The following is a 14,344-nucleotide window of genomic DNA, read 5'->3' as shown; positions in this document are numbered from 1 at the left end:
TGATGTTATACATTCCTACTTTCAGGCCTGTTTCTTTGTTAATTATAATTTGGAGACTGCTATGCAAAGATGTCCACCCTCAGTTCATCCCTTTCCTCTACGTGGGTGTCACTCTGCTCTCCAGTGGAATCTATTTATTCCTTCACTCTTGAATATGGTCTAGTCTGTGGTTGGTATGATCATTAATATTCAGCAGAAGTGATGTCCAGTTGGAGCCTACTAGTTTCTACTTTCTCCCATATGCTGAATGGGAGCCCAAGCAGCTGCATGGACAGGTCCAAATGAAGAAGAACCAAGACTTACAACTAACAGGCCCAACTGAGCATCCAGCTGACAACTGGTAAAATTTTCACCACTGAGTCACCTAGCTTAGATATGGATCTGTCAGCCTTGCTTGGGTTAAGTTGATACCACATAGAACAGAGACAAACTGACTACAGTTAATTCTGCCCAAATTAAAATTTCCATTCTTAGTTGAATTGTAACTGACAGATTATAAACTCAAACAAAAAAATGTTCTTATTTTAAACCATTTAATTTGAGGGTAGGTTTTATACCCCAATAGATTACCAGAGTGTACATCAAAGTCTCAATTAAAAAGTGTTTCCTGGGAAGAACTTGTTAACATCATAGAAAGAAATTCCAGTGATGGGGATATAGCTCAGTGGAAGAGCACTTGCATGCTGGCATGTGCAAGGCAAGGCTCTGGGTTTAATCCCTAACACACACACACACACACACACACACACACACACACACACAACCAATCCCATTTGTATTAGTACCAATGTCTCATGAGGTATTATCTCTCTTATAAATTGACTATTTGGGAGTGTTGAGATGACAATACATAAACAATGCTCTCTGCACAAATCTTGGTGAGATATGCACATGGCTTTTGCTGCAGTACGTGTTGTTTTCAGCATGTTTTTGTGGCCACAGTGTTCCACACCCAGCATTGGGTCCTCTCTGGGATGGAACAGGCAAACAAGGACATGACACCTCATGAATTTAGAAGACCTCACCCTTTTTAGGGCCGGTCATCACCATCTTCCTGATTCCTGCACTCAACAAACTAATACTACAGGTCCATATTCTGTGGAAAAGCAGAGAAAGTTAGCAAGGTAGTACCATGCAAAGGCACCCAAATTCCTCTTTGTATCGGGGAGTCATGCTACATGTTATTTCACACTCAACAAATAGTTTAAGTATAACTTAAGGAGTCTATGGTAGAAAGCATCAAGAGATCTTGAAAATGTGTCTTTTAGTTGCTGTGTAAGAATATATAGAACATTCATAATTTTTGCCAACTCTAGTAGGTTGTTCTGATCCCTTTAAGGTGTAATTCAAACTGATAAAGACTGGCTCTATCAGGAACTATAATCACATCCACTGGCTACATTTTCCTCTAATTTTTACAAGTGCAATACCATGTCAGGAGACCAGGGGTCATGGACTATAGTTCCACATATCTGCATCTAAATCTCATACAGTTTAGAAAAGATAAAACATTCCATGAGAATATTTAGAGCAGACTTTTAATATAAACATGTAAATTGAGCTTAGTTTTTGAATTGCCATATCCTGAATAAGGCAGGCATAAGCAAAACTAAAAAATAAGTCACTTATATCAGGGAAATGCATGCTTTTCACTTTCCGGCTGCAATAGCTGGAACCACAGAAGTATTGAGCAGTAGCTATTTCTGTTGATTTCTCTCTGGCCTCTGTGTGACCTGGTAGTTATTTGAACAGAAGAAAATGGAAAGTTTCAATTCCACCCCGCTCAAGGAAGGCACTCACAGTGAATGTAACTAGACTTTTATTTCAGGACAAGAACTTGATGTTTCATAAAACTTTGTGACGTGTGGCTACTACAGGAGTTAGAGTAGTTCGAAGAGAAAGTTATTACTTCTAAAGGCAGCTGAGAGAGAGGTCAGCAGAATGGATCACTGGAGTAGTTTGGCCAAGGAACCTGTAAATGTCCACTGAACCAATCACCCTGGAACTGAAATGATGCAGTTCATTTAAAGATACGTGATTCCAAAGGAATCAATTTCCTTTTCCATAGATATGCTTAATAATGCCTTCAATGGATCAGTTACATACATACCAGTGGAGTGCATTCAATTCATAAATTGGATGGCCTTTCAATGTCCCCTTTGGAAATAATCATATTAAATATAATCATTAACTAAGATCAACATTTAAGAAATATAATCTATTCACCAGTTGACCTGAGCCTTATGCCACAACAGTGTGGCCTGTGCCTTTGCATCTCTATGAGTGTTTTGTCACCAAGCCAATTGCTGCTTATGTTTTCATTTTGTTATGTTTTGTCTTGTTTTTATCATAGTAAGAGCAAATTTTTAAGAGTACAATACAGTAACCTTAACTATAGGCCAACTGCTCATGTTTTTACCCAGTTTTCTTACTTGGTAACCAGCAGAAAATTTATGTCTCATAAAATCAGGAAAAACACCTCTTCTTTGGTTAATTTGGAATACAATCTCCTGGGACAAGACCATAAACACAACTGGTACTAAACAGATGTGGGATAATTGTGATGTCATTAAAAGGGTTCAGTGCCTCACTTGGTAAGTGAACAAGCACTACCTGAGCAATGGAGTGCACCCATAACACCCATGACAGCATGGGCTCGGAGCTGGGTTTACACCCAAGCTCTGCCACCTTAGGAGCTGTGTGCGCTCATGCAGTTTTAGTACTCTGAGCCATTGTATCCTGGTGTACATAAAAGCGGTAACAACTTATTGGGTTGTTTTGATGACTCAGTGAGAAAATGAATGTGTGAAGAATATTAACATAAATATTTATAACCTTTCCCCCTTCTCCCCCTTCAAGGATAGTGTATGCATAAAAACAGCTTAGGTTTTCTACAATAACAAACTGCTTCCAACTCTCACACGACTCATCCTTGCTAAGCTCCCTGCAAACACCTCTCTAAGGAAATGTTCTCCATTTTGAGCCAGCATTTCAGCCTCTTTGGATCTTATGGCACCTCCATCTGAATGCAGGCCTGCACAATCCCTGGCAGGAGAACAGGGGCTGGAGAATCAAGCACCCATGTTTGGTATTTCTACCCACAACCAATCCATATCTCTTTTGCTCTCATTGTACTAGTCAAAACAATTGCATTCAACAAATAAGTTCAAGGGGTTTGGGAAGTGAAATATTCTGTATATTTGGAAAGGGAGGAGAAACAGATTTCAGTGAACATTAGTCATGTCTATTATGTTAATTTTTACTCCACTGTGGCTCCTGGGGTTATTAAGGTTGTGTACATGTACAGTGGAAAATTAGGGAGTTAGTTAAAAGAATATTCTATGAACATGAAAGCAATTGTTCATCCTTATAAAAGAAAGAAAGGTACTTTCACCAGCTCTTTCCAGTAAGAGTACAATAAATTATAACAGAGATAAATGATAGACGGGCAAATAGGAAGAAAGACCATGAACTCCTAAAAACATAAACATCTATGTGTTTTTGATAGACACATACATATGTGTTCATTTATCTAATGTGTACATGTATGCAAACACATGGATCCACATATATTACCCAAACATTAACTTTTTATTTTATGATTTTTTTGTGTGTCTGCCTTCACTCTTTGACCTTGTCCTCATAAATCATAGGCATCTGGAACCACTTGGTGTGAGGGAAAACAAAGCTGTGCCACGTTCATGGAGACCAACATTGTTATGACAAACACAGGTTTAAAAGAAAACAGAGCAACAGTTAGAGGTCAGCTCAAGTTAATGTCACCCACACATTGGCTTATTTGTCAAAAGAGAACCTGCAATGACTGCTTTGGTCCATATGAAACCTTCTTTGAAGACAGGAAGTACTGTTTTCCAACTTACCAGCATATTTTTTATGGGCACTAACTGATTTATACCTGGCATCCAGCATAGCATACAAACACTAGAAAGTGCACCTGGAGAAAAATCACAGGACATAAGCTCAGTCCAATTATTGGTTTTTTGAACCTGTAAGCAAATTGCAGCCTGTCATTCCCACACAATTGAGATGGGAATCTCAACTTGAGTAAATAAGAATTTTCTGCTTTTACAATACAAGTTGGAAATGTGACAGAATTCTTACAAGATCCATGTTTAAGGGCATGGACTCTTAAATTCAAGAGAAATAGAAGGAAGCAGTTTCAGGAAGTGATAAGAAGACACATTTGACATGCCATCAGGGTATGAAGTAACATTTCTCTGCTAAAGTATAGAGCGATGGAAAGAATGAAAGTAGGTAATAAAGTATGTAATCTCTTTCAGAAAAATTCTCTAACAGAAGCTGTTAAATATGAAGAAATGTTTGAAATTCAGAAACTCAGTTATCTTGAACTGAATGAATTAAACATCATTGGACTTGTCATGATTTTGTCCTAAGTAGACAAATGACAAAATGAGATACACTCTGGACTCTTCATTATAACATTACATATTCTACTAAACTCAGTGCAGGTACCTTCTTTCATTCACTCAATTTTCTCCCTGTATTACTATCTATTCTCCTACATGCTCAGCTTTCTGACCTTTCTGACCTTGCCTCATTTCTTCCCTTCTCTCATTTTCCTATATATACTTGACAAACTCACCTTCCTTCTGAATTCTATCACTTTTGTACAAATAATAATAGTTGTCACCTATTGAACACTTACTAGGTGCTCAGAGTGTTGCCTATTTAATATTCTCAGCAAATGTTATGAGGTTAACACTTTATTATATCCATTTTACAGTTAGGAAAGTTAAGCCTTGAAAGGATTAAATAGCTTGTCTAAAGTAATTGCTACTAAATTGCAAAACTGAGATGTGGATCCCTCTGTCAAATTCCAAACTTCCTAATCTTCCTCATTCTCCTTGAAACTACCCTCTTGCTATTTTGTGACACTGAATTAAATAAAAAAGCACATTAATTAAGTGCAAGACACCTGGTATGGTTTGGATCTGAAATGTCACTCAAACACCATGTGCTAAGGGCTTGATCACCAGCCTGTGGTGCTATTGGGAGGTGATGTAAGTTTTAGGTGGTGGATCCTTATGAAAGGAAGTGAGGTAACTAGGGACTTGAAGGAGCTATTGGGGCCTGGCCCTTCCTCTCTCTCTTTCTGCTTCCTGGCCACCATGAAGTGAGCAGCTTTTCTTTGTCATGCACTTCTGCAATATATACTTCTTCATCACAGGATCAAAAGCAAAGCAATGGGGCCAAAAAAAAAAAAATTGCCTGAAACCTCTGAAACTATAAACCAAAATAAGGACTTCTTTCTTTTAAGTTGTTTATCTCAGGTATTTTGTCACAGCAATAGAAAACTGACTAACATACCATTTTAGCATCAGAGGCAAAAGTGGCACATGCCAGAAGAGTTATTGAGTTTGTCAGGGTATAGTCAGGAGACAAAGACCTTACCAGTTACTTTAGCAGCTAGAATGTAATATACAGAATGTTTAGAATAGCTAGCTAGCTATTTGAGATCTGAAAAGGGATGAAAGACACACTTGGATATCACAAAGACTGTAGAACAGAGTTTTCATCCTAGGGATTGAAGGAACATAAAAGGATGGGATTTCCAGGGGTCTGAAGTCGGTCTGAACACTGCTGTCTCAGCTCAGAAGGACTGTGTGGGCTATGGGGAAGGAGGGCAGGCTGGCCTGCAAGGGTCTCTGAGAGGGTGTGCTGTTGGTTTTGTAAATTGGAAGACTGCAAATTTGAATCAAGAATTCCCACCACAATGACCTGGAACACCTGGGATGCAAAAGTGTTGCTAGGGTGACACTGACAAGAACAGGAAGCAAGTAAGAAGTAAGCACTCCCTCTTTTTCACCCTCCATTTCCTCTAGTTCCCCTGTTGGCAGAAACTAAAATAGTCATCAGGACAGGGCAACATGTGACTGTAGAGTCACAACCTTCACATCACAGAGCAGAGCTTCAACGGACAAGTTTGAAGCTGAGACAAGTCACTTATTAATTAACACCTCTCGCAGCTTATAGTCGAGTAGAATGACTCACAAACTCATGGAAGGTATCACACAGTTGCCAGAACACAGAAAAAAGTTGCAAGGTTTTATTGCATCCTGTAAACCCTTGTATTTAGGAAATATTACACGTATTTTCTGTAAATAAATTTAAATTCAATTCCGAGATCAGTTGCAGTCATCCCTGGGGTTCCTCCTTTCACCAGGGTTTTGCAAACATCATTTGCCTTGCTTTTGCATGCAAGAGGTTGCACTGACTGTTCCTGAGTGGCTCATTTCTCCCTCCTTCCTCTGAGACACCAGTGTCATTTCTTCGAAGAACTTAGAGCTTCATAAAAAGCAGGGAAATAAAATAGACATTACATTTCATTTTGCTTTTGACTCTACAAAAAACAGCTTAAAACCTGAAAATACAAAGGGGCTAGCTATCTGGTTGGGGAAAAAAAAGCATACAAAAATTAATATTCCAACACACTCACTTGTTTCACAAGTACAATGCCTATGGGCTTAGAACAACTTAATTATATTCAAAAAAATGTAAGTGAAAAAATGGTATGTGTGCCAAAGTTATATAACATGTCACACTTGGTACCTACTGGGAGCTATCTTGAGTTTTTCAGCCCCCGAGGGATAGGTACTAATTCTAGAATGTTCCTCCTATTATGTGTTGGAAAGAGAGCAAATGAGACAATGTTCTTCAAGAACTCAATTCACCGGATGTAATTTACCTGTTAAATTATGTATATTACTGAGAAAAGAGAAATTGTTACCTTTTTAAATTAATCATTACAATCATTACTAGTATAAATCACTAGTTTAACAAGGAGTAACATTCTCAAATCATAGTATTATTGTTTTCCTTGAAGATATTACCAATTCTTTGCTATTTTCCTCAATGCCGAACAAAAATAGTCTGCATCTCTACTAGTACTAGTTTCCAGGTCCCAAGAGATAATGAACATGCTATTTAATTTATATATGGAATATTATTTACTATCATTATTTGTTCTCTTGAGATCCTGGGTGCAATTGTACTGTTAGAACCGACATTAGTGTTGTCTCCAGAGCCTCTGATTAGGAAAGGTCTTGGAAAAGAAGGCTTGTGTTCTAAAAACAGTGCCAGGGACACCTAGTACTGGTAGGTGTGAGGACTTCTAGTGGTGCTGTGATCACCAAGTGATATTGGACAAATTGCATTATTATTTTATGTGCATGTATGAATATGTAACAGCAAACCCTGTTCAGTATGTACAACTATAATGTACCAATAAAAAATGTGTAAACAAAAAAAACAGGAATCTCTTTTCAAGGAAATTCCTGGAATTTTGCATCTCTGACACTCCTCAGAGATCAATGAGATGTTAAAGCATCCATGCTTCAAGTTTGATCTGTGCCAAAAAGGGATTTTAGTAACTGTTGCACCTCAGGGTTAACAGGACATAATAATAATTAAAAGATTACATCATGTCTCTGGGAAATGGAACAATATGTCATTATCAGAAACAAACCATATTTGCATGCTTCATGTCTTTTTTAGCACTTTCCAAACAAAAGAAGGATAGCAGTCCAAAGAGGCTATTCTTTTCTACTTGGATTTTATGTTTTGAACCTTCTCCCCCAAAAAAGTTATAAAAATTTCAGTAACAAAGTTGACATGATACATCTCTGCCTATTTTGTCACTACTATGAATTCAAAATTACTTCATCTATCACAAACATTACTCAGACCCCCAACTGAGTAGGTCATAAAGGAATACCCATGAAAATGGTTTTCTTCACTTTATCCCAACGTAACATAGTACATAACCATTCAGAGTACCAGACTAGTGTCCTGGTGTTTGTGTGCAGTCCAAAAGAAAATTAATGGAGCTGCAAGACTTCTCATGCAATTATGCATAAAGGAATTGTATTCAGTCTTTTCAATAACAAGAAAATGCATGGTGGTAAGCTACCCTTGAATCCTATCTTTACAAACATTTTTTTCCAAAACAAGAGCAGTGCTCTTTGTAATAAGGTTTCTCCCTCCTACCAGTCTTCAGTGGCATCCAGAAAAAATAGTAAATTAAAGTTTGTGCCCATGAATCACTAAGATTTTTCCAACCTCTCCGAGGCAAAGAGATTTATGTGATGAAACCAATAGCTTTTTGCAACCTGTCTTACAGTGTGCATTGTCTGCACAAAAAGATATGTCTTCCTCTCTTCTTCTTTGCTAGCTCGCCTCCAAAGGTCACAAAAGCTAAATCCAAATATAATGACATCCAGTAGCATCTCTATTGCCAAGAGACCACTAGCCAACTATAATGCAATGCATTCATTAATGCACAGTAACATTTCTCTTAGCATTTATTATACTCCTGTGCATAGACTCAAAACAGTTTATGTTTGCTCTAAAGAATAAGCTATTCTAAACTGAAAGAAAATGGAAGTGTTAATCATCATAATCATTATCATAAACCTAGGATGGACTTTGTTGGTTTTTTTAGCTTAGGTAAGAAATTTCAGAAGAAATTGCCCAATAGATGACTTTGTTTTAATCCCAAGAGCCAACTACTGTGTATAGATTAAAAAAGTATATTTATTCCCATGAGCAGTGGATATTACCTTACATGAAACTCTAAATTGAATTCCCAATTGAGCTATTAGTCTAGGTACTCATTAACCTGTAGGAGCTCAGAAATCCCTCAGACTAAAAGTCTGTTTTGGTCATACCCCTGGCACTAAGAATAGCTTAAAGGACAGTGTTGGAGTCCATTCCTCAAGCAATAAGGAAAGAATGAAGAGGTTTCTTTCTTGATGTTGTTATTTTCCCCTATTCTGAAACCAGCAATTTTTCTTCTTCTCTGTACAATCCAACCTCTTCAGAGAGACTGAGACCTGGCAGCTAACTTCTCATGAAGACTAAAATTAACTATAATCACTTTGTAAGGTATATTATTTGAAATCCCATATTGGCCCAATGCAACTGGAAAACTTCCCTCTTTCCTTCCCTCATAATGCCATAGACCAAATAAAAATTAATAATAACCCATTCCCCTTTCCACTGGGAACACTTTAATAATAAATGCAGATTTCAGCCTTCCTCGTTGCAGTGGTTCTCACGCCTACCTAATTTAATGACACTGAAAATCTACAGTAGTTGCACTCCACAGATAACACATTAAAGTATAGCTCTGGGTGAGAAATAACCTGACATCAAAGCCTCTCAGGAAAAACACATTCATTAGACATGAAAACAACAAGAGAGAAAAGTTGAAGTTTGCCCTGGAAAGAAGCATAAAGTGTCAAGATTCTGAGGTCACACTAAATCCTAGAGAGCCAAGAACAACCTTCTATCTTTGATAAAGCTGCTTTGGTGTAAAGGAATTGAATATTTAAAGAATTATGCCACATTTAACCCAGATCACAGGTTATGGTCTCCACCAAACATTCATACTTAAGTTCCAACCCATCAAGTCCCCTGAAGAGAAATGAAAACGGTGCTATCTGCTAATGATGCAAGCCTGTCAGGGAGGAAATAGCTAACGCAACAAAACTTCCACTAAGGAGAAAAAGAAGCCCTTTAAATAGCTCCCAGCTTCTGAAGGATTAGGCACAGAGTGAGATGAATGAATTTACTATTTACTGTTGAGGAAGGAGGTAGACTCAGAACCAAGAATCCTAGTTTTCCTTCCCACTTATATGTCTGGCTCATTAAAATATTCAAGAGCAACAGACTCACTTTGCTTATTTTGGTATTTTATTTATTAAAGCCTAAAATACATGATTCTCTGGTAGTTTCCGAATCCTGGGGTCCTTCCAAAAGGACTATTAGCATTATTCTAATAAGTTTCTAAACAGTAAATAGAAAATCTAGATATGAAACATTTTTGCTATGCTGGAATTATATCCCTCAGATCTCCCTTCCCTGTATGATCAGGTTAAAATTGGTAACAAGAGAAATTTGAACAATAGTTGTAGGTAAGAGTGTAGCAGCAGCCTTATGCCCAGAAGGAGCTTCTAAAGCTCAAGGACAGAAAATCTGCTTCTGATTTGATGCCTCACACTGTTGCATCAGGAAGCAGCCATTGGAGCTTCCAGACCTTTGCCTTTGACTCTCACCAAATCATCTTCCTTTTTTTTTCCTAAGCACGTATGCAGCTCTGCAAAAAGAAAAAAAAAAAAAAGACTCCAGATCCTCCTATAGGACTTCCCCAACATCAAGGATGAATATGAATATAGGGAAAGCCTAATGCAGGTTCCAGTTTGTCCTGTGGAGGCCATTTGCATCCGCAGGTTCTGGTGTATCCCTGCCAATATATCCAGTTTTATTTCCACTGCCTATCTTTCTTTTTCTTTTCTTTTTTTTTTTCCTTTTTTAAAATTTTTAAAAATTATTTATTTATTTTCAATTTTTTACAGACTGCATTTTGATTCATTGTACACAAATGGGGTACATCATTTCGTTTCTATGGTTGTGCACAATGTAGATTCATACCATTCGTGTAATCATACATGTACGTAGGATAATGATGTCTGGCTCATTCCACCATTTTTCATACCCCTCCCCTCATTTCCCTCTATGTAATCTAAAGTTCCTCCATTCTCTCACTCCCCGCCCTCACCCCCATTATATATCATCATCCATTCATCAGGGAAAACATTCAGCCTTTGGCTTTTTGGGGATTGGCTTATTTCACTTAGCATGATATTCTCCAATTCCATTCATTTATTTGCAAATGCCATGATATCTTTCTGATCCTTATGACTAGCCTGATCTAGTTGCAGAAGCAAAAGCTGTACTTAGACTCTCCCTTCACAATCCCTGATTAGTAACTTTTCTCTAATCTATTTCAACCATTCATTTTAGATTATTATTTCCCCAGGTTTTCTTATAGAATTATAGAGCCTGCTTTCTGTAATAAACCACTTATTCCAGGTTTTTCATTCCATAATCAAACACATGTCACAATTTTGGGGTCAGGAGTTCAGGCAGAACCCAACTGGGTGATTCTTCTGTCCTCAAGTTCTGACTGGGTTACCAGGGGCCCTCAATTGTAACTTGGACAATTCTTGAGGGTCCTCAGCAGCTCAGGTCATATGCTTGACATCTTGGCAGAGACAGCTGAAAGGACTACACCTGGCCTTCTACCTTTCATGTAACCTTTTCCACAAGGTATCTGAACCTCTTACAAAGAGGCTGTTTTAAAAGCACAAGGAACTGCCAGTCCTCCTAAAGACCAACTCAAAACTGACATGACATCACTTCCACTGTATCAGGTTTTTCAAAGTAGTCACAAAACAACCAAAATTAGGGGAACAAGAGAGAAACCTAACCACTTAGAGAATTTTCAGTCATCTTACTCCACTACAAAACCAAAAAGGGTTTGTTGACGTTCTAGAGCTGCTTTGGTTAAGACTGTCTTTGCCTAGTATTTCCTCCTCATCACTTTTTAGTGCCATTTTCTAAGTCTATTATCTACTCATTTACAGTTATTTTATCTTATACCTTGAGAATGCTGGGTCCTTTCATTTGGTCATCTTTTATTTCCCAAATAAGATTATGAGCTCTTTGGAAACAGCACTGGTTTCTCATCTATTTTTAATTCCCACTCCCCAACCTGTGGCCTCTGGAAAGTTTAAAGATAGGAAATCTGGTGTATGGAAGGCCTGGAGTTCAATCATGGAAAAGCCCCATGACTGTGGAACTTAAGTAAAGTGTAATGTGGGGCTTTACATGTAGGGAACGTCCTGTGTTGATAAAGGATCTAGAAATAACATGCCAAAGGCCCCTGCTCACACCATCAGCTTCAGGCTCCTTTCATCGCAATCAAGCATGTGGAAATAGTTCTCTCACTTATCCTTGAATGAATATTTACCATGAGTCTAAGTTTTAAAACGATGGGCAAGAAACTTTTTTTTTTACAAAATCTTTCTATTTTGAAGTAACTTTAGTTTCACAGAGAATTTGTAAAAGATACCACAAGAGCTCCCATTTACCCTCACCAATCTTCCTCAAATGATAGCATCCTACTGAACCATAATGAAACGACTGAACTAGGAAATTGTCTTTGGTATAATGGTATTTAACTGAATAATATAGTAGTATTAATCAAATTTTACAAGTTTTTACATATTTTATCCTTAAAATTTATGCAATATTATAACATGCTATATAACTATCCCCACAATCAGAATGTAAGATTGTTCTTTTACCCCAAAGAAACTTCCTCATGGTATTCCTTTAGAATCACCCTTCCCCATATCTATCCAAGTCAGCCCAACATGTAATACATAACAGTCCAATGGGAAGAGGATTATAGCAATTGACAAGTCCATCCAGGAAAAGGAAGAATGAGAAGCACACCACAGACGTTAATCCATAGCAATGAAGTACCTCTACAGAGTAGATATTCTGAAGTAGTTTTTCCATGACAGTGGGACCTGTTCTTTAATAAGACACTGATTTTGTTGTTTGAGATTGTCATAGAAGACAGAGCAGATGCTTTGAATGAGGATTAACACTGACAGTTTGCTGGAGAATGCTCTTGGGAACAGCATCTGTATAGAAAAGATTTAAAAAACAGAATTAGAAAGATAGAGAACTCTCTTTGTGATATGGTCTTAATGGAAGCCCCAGCCCCAGAAATACCCAGATTGGTATTTTATAGATGGAATGTCTCTTCAGTGCAGTCCTGAGCTTGATTGAGAGAATGGGGCCTTTGAACCCCCCATAGTGAGCAGTCTGGATGTGAGAAGATCACATGACCTTGGGTCAGGAAGCTGAGGGCTGTCAGTCACCAAACCTCCTAGGAGTAATCTGGAATGGAAGTCCAAATGGAGCATCCCAGCATTTGTCACAGGAAAGGAATTATCTTTTAGACCTTGTTGCTGAACACGAGGACTCTTTAAACCTTATGAAACATTAGAGCACAAAGCACTATCCAGATATTTTTGTGGTTTTAGCTGAATGAGGTAAGCATTTCAGATGAGGACAGTAGTCTATATATGGGTACAAAGTATGAAAGTCTATGTATGTACTGGTGGGGAGACTTTGGCAGATCGGTAGCTCCTCACTTCAGGAATGTAGAGTTAGCCCTGTGGATTGACTGTCCAGGCATGAGCTTCATTTCTCACATGGTCCACTCCCAGCAGTTCAGGTGGCCCTGTTCTTTCTAGTGGGATAAACAGAAGTGACAGACACTATATCTAACCCAGACCTAACATGCCTCCCAACAGTGCTCCTCCGAACTCTTTCCCCTTCTGGCTGGATGCAATGTATTCAAATCCCCAGGGTAACTTTGGAGGCCACAACTTGGAAACTATGTGGTTGTTCTGTTATCTTAAAAACAAAACAAAACAGAAAGTCACTCAGCCAGAGTCCCAGATAATGGAATGCAGAGGCACCTTCCCCCCATCCAATTTACCTGTCAAATACTGTCATGTGAGCAAGAAATAAACTTGAGGCCTCATACTTCTTTGGCATTTTGTTATGGCAACAAAATTCACACTTAATGGGGAAAATTAAAGTTCATTATGACACATTAAGGAGAATTTAAGCAAGAAAGGTATAAAAAAGCATAGAAAGAAGAGAGAGAGAGAGAGAGAGAATGAGAGCTTGACCATATAGAGGAATATTCAATACTGTAAGGATGTTGCTTTGCATAAAACTATACAAAAGGTTAAGTGCAATTCCTATCAATTGTCAATGAGATGTTTCATGGAATTTGATGTTTATTTTAAATGGACATAGAATGAAAATTGCCCCAAATAATCAGGACACTTATTAATAAGAACAAGTAGGACAATTCCTTTTTCTAGATCTCATGATTTTTAATAAATTGTTACATTTAAGATAACATGGCATAGTGCAGAGACAGAAAAAGACCAATGCACCAGCATACAGAGCCCTAAAAATAGACCCATCATATATTGAAACATTGATAAGTGGAATTGCAGAATTTGCCATCCAAAATTAGATTTGACTTGAAAGGGAAAGCAAAGTCTTTTAAAACTTTCAGAAGAAATATAGAATAATATCTCCATGTGCTAAAGGTAGGAAATAATTTTTAAAGGAAGCATATGAGAGATGAGTCATAAAATAAATGACTAAATAAATTAAAGTTATAAACCACTTTATGAAGCTACAAAATTCTATAAAACCAATAAGAAAAAGTCAATCCAATTTTAAAATGTTCAGAATATATGAGTAAATATGGATTAATCGGAATACACATGTTCTGCTGATGGAAGTATTAATTAATAAAAACTGAAAACCAAGGACTAAAACCCCTAAATATCTGGAAGCAGAGAATGAATAAATTGCAACAGACTCATACTCTGATATGCCACTCAGCAGTGAAAAGGGT

This window comes from Sciurus carolinensis, chromosome 6 (genome assembly GCF_902686445.1).
Source record: "Sciurus carolinensis chromosome 6, mSciCar1.2, whole genome shotgun sequence".
Taxonomy (NCBI): Eukaryota; Metazoa; Chordata; class Mammalia; order Rodentia; family Sciuridae; genus Sciurus; species Sciurus carolinensis.
The sequence above is the reverse complement of the archived record's forward strand: the minus strand, read 5'-3'. Positions refer to the sequence as shown.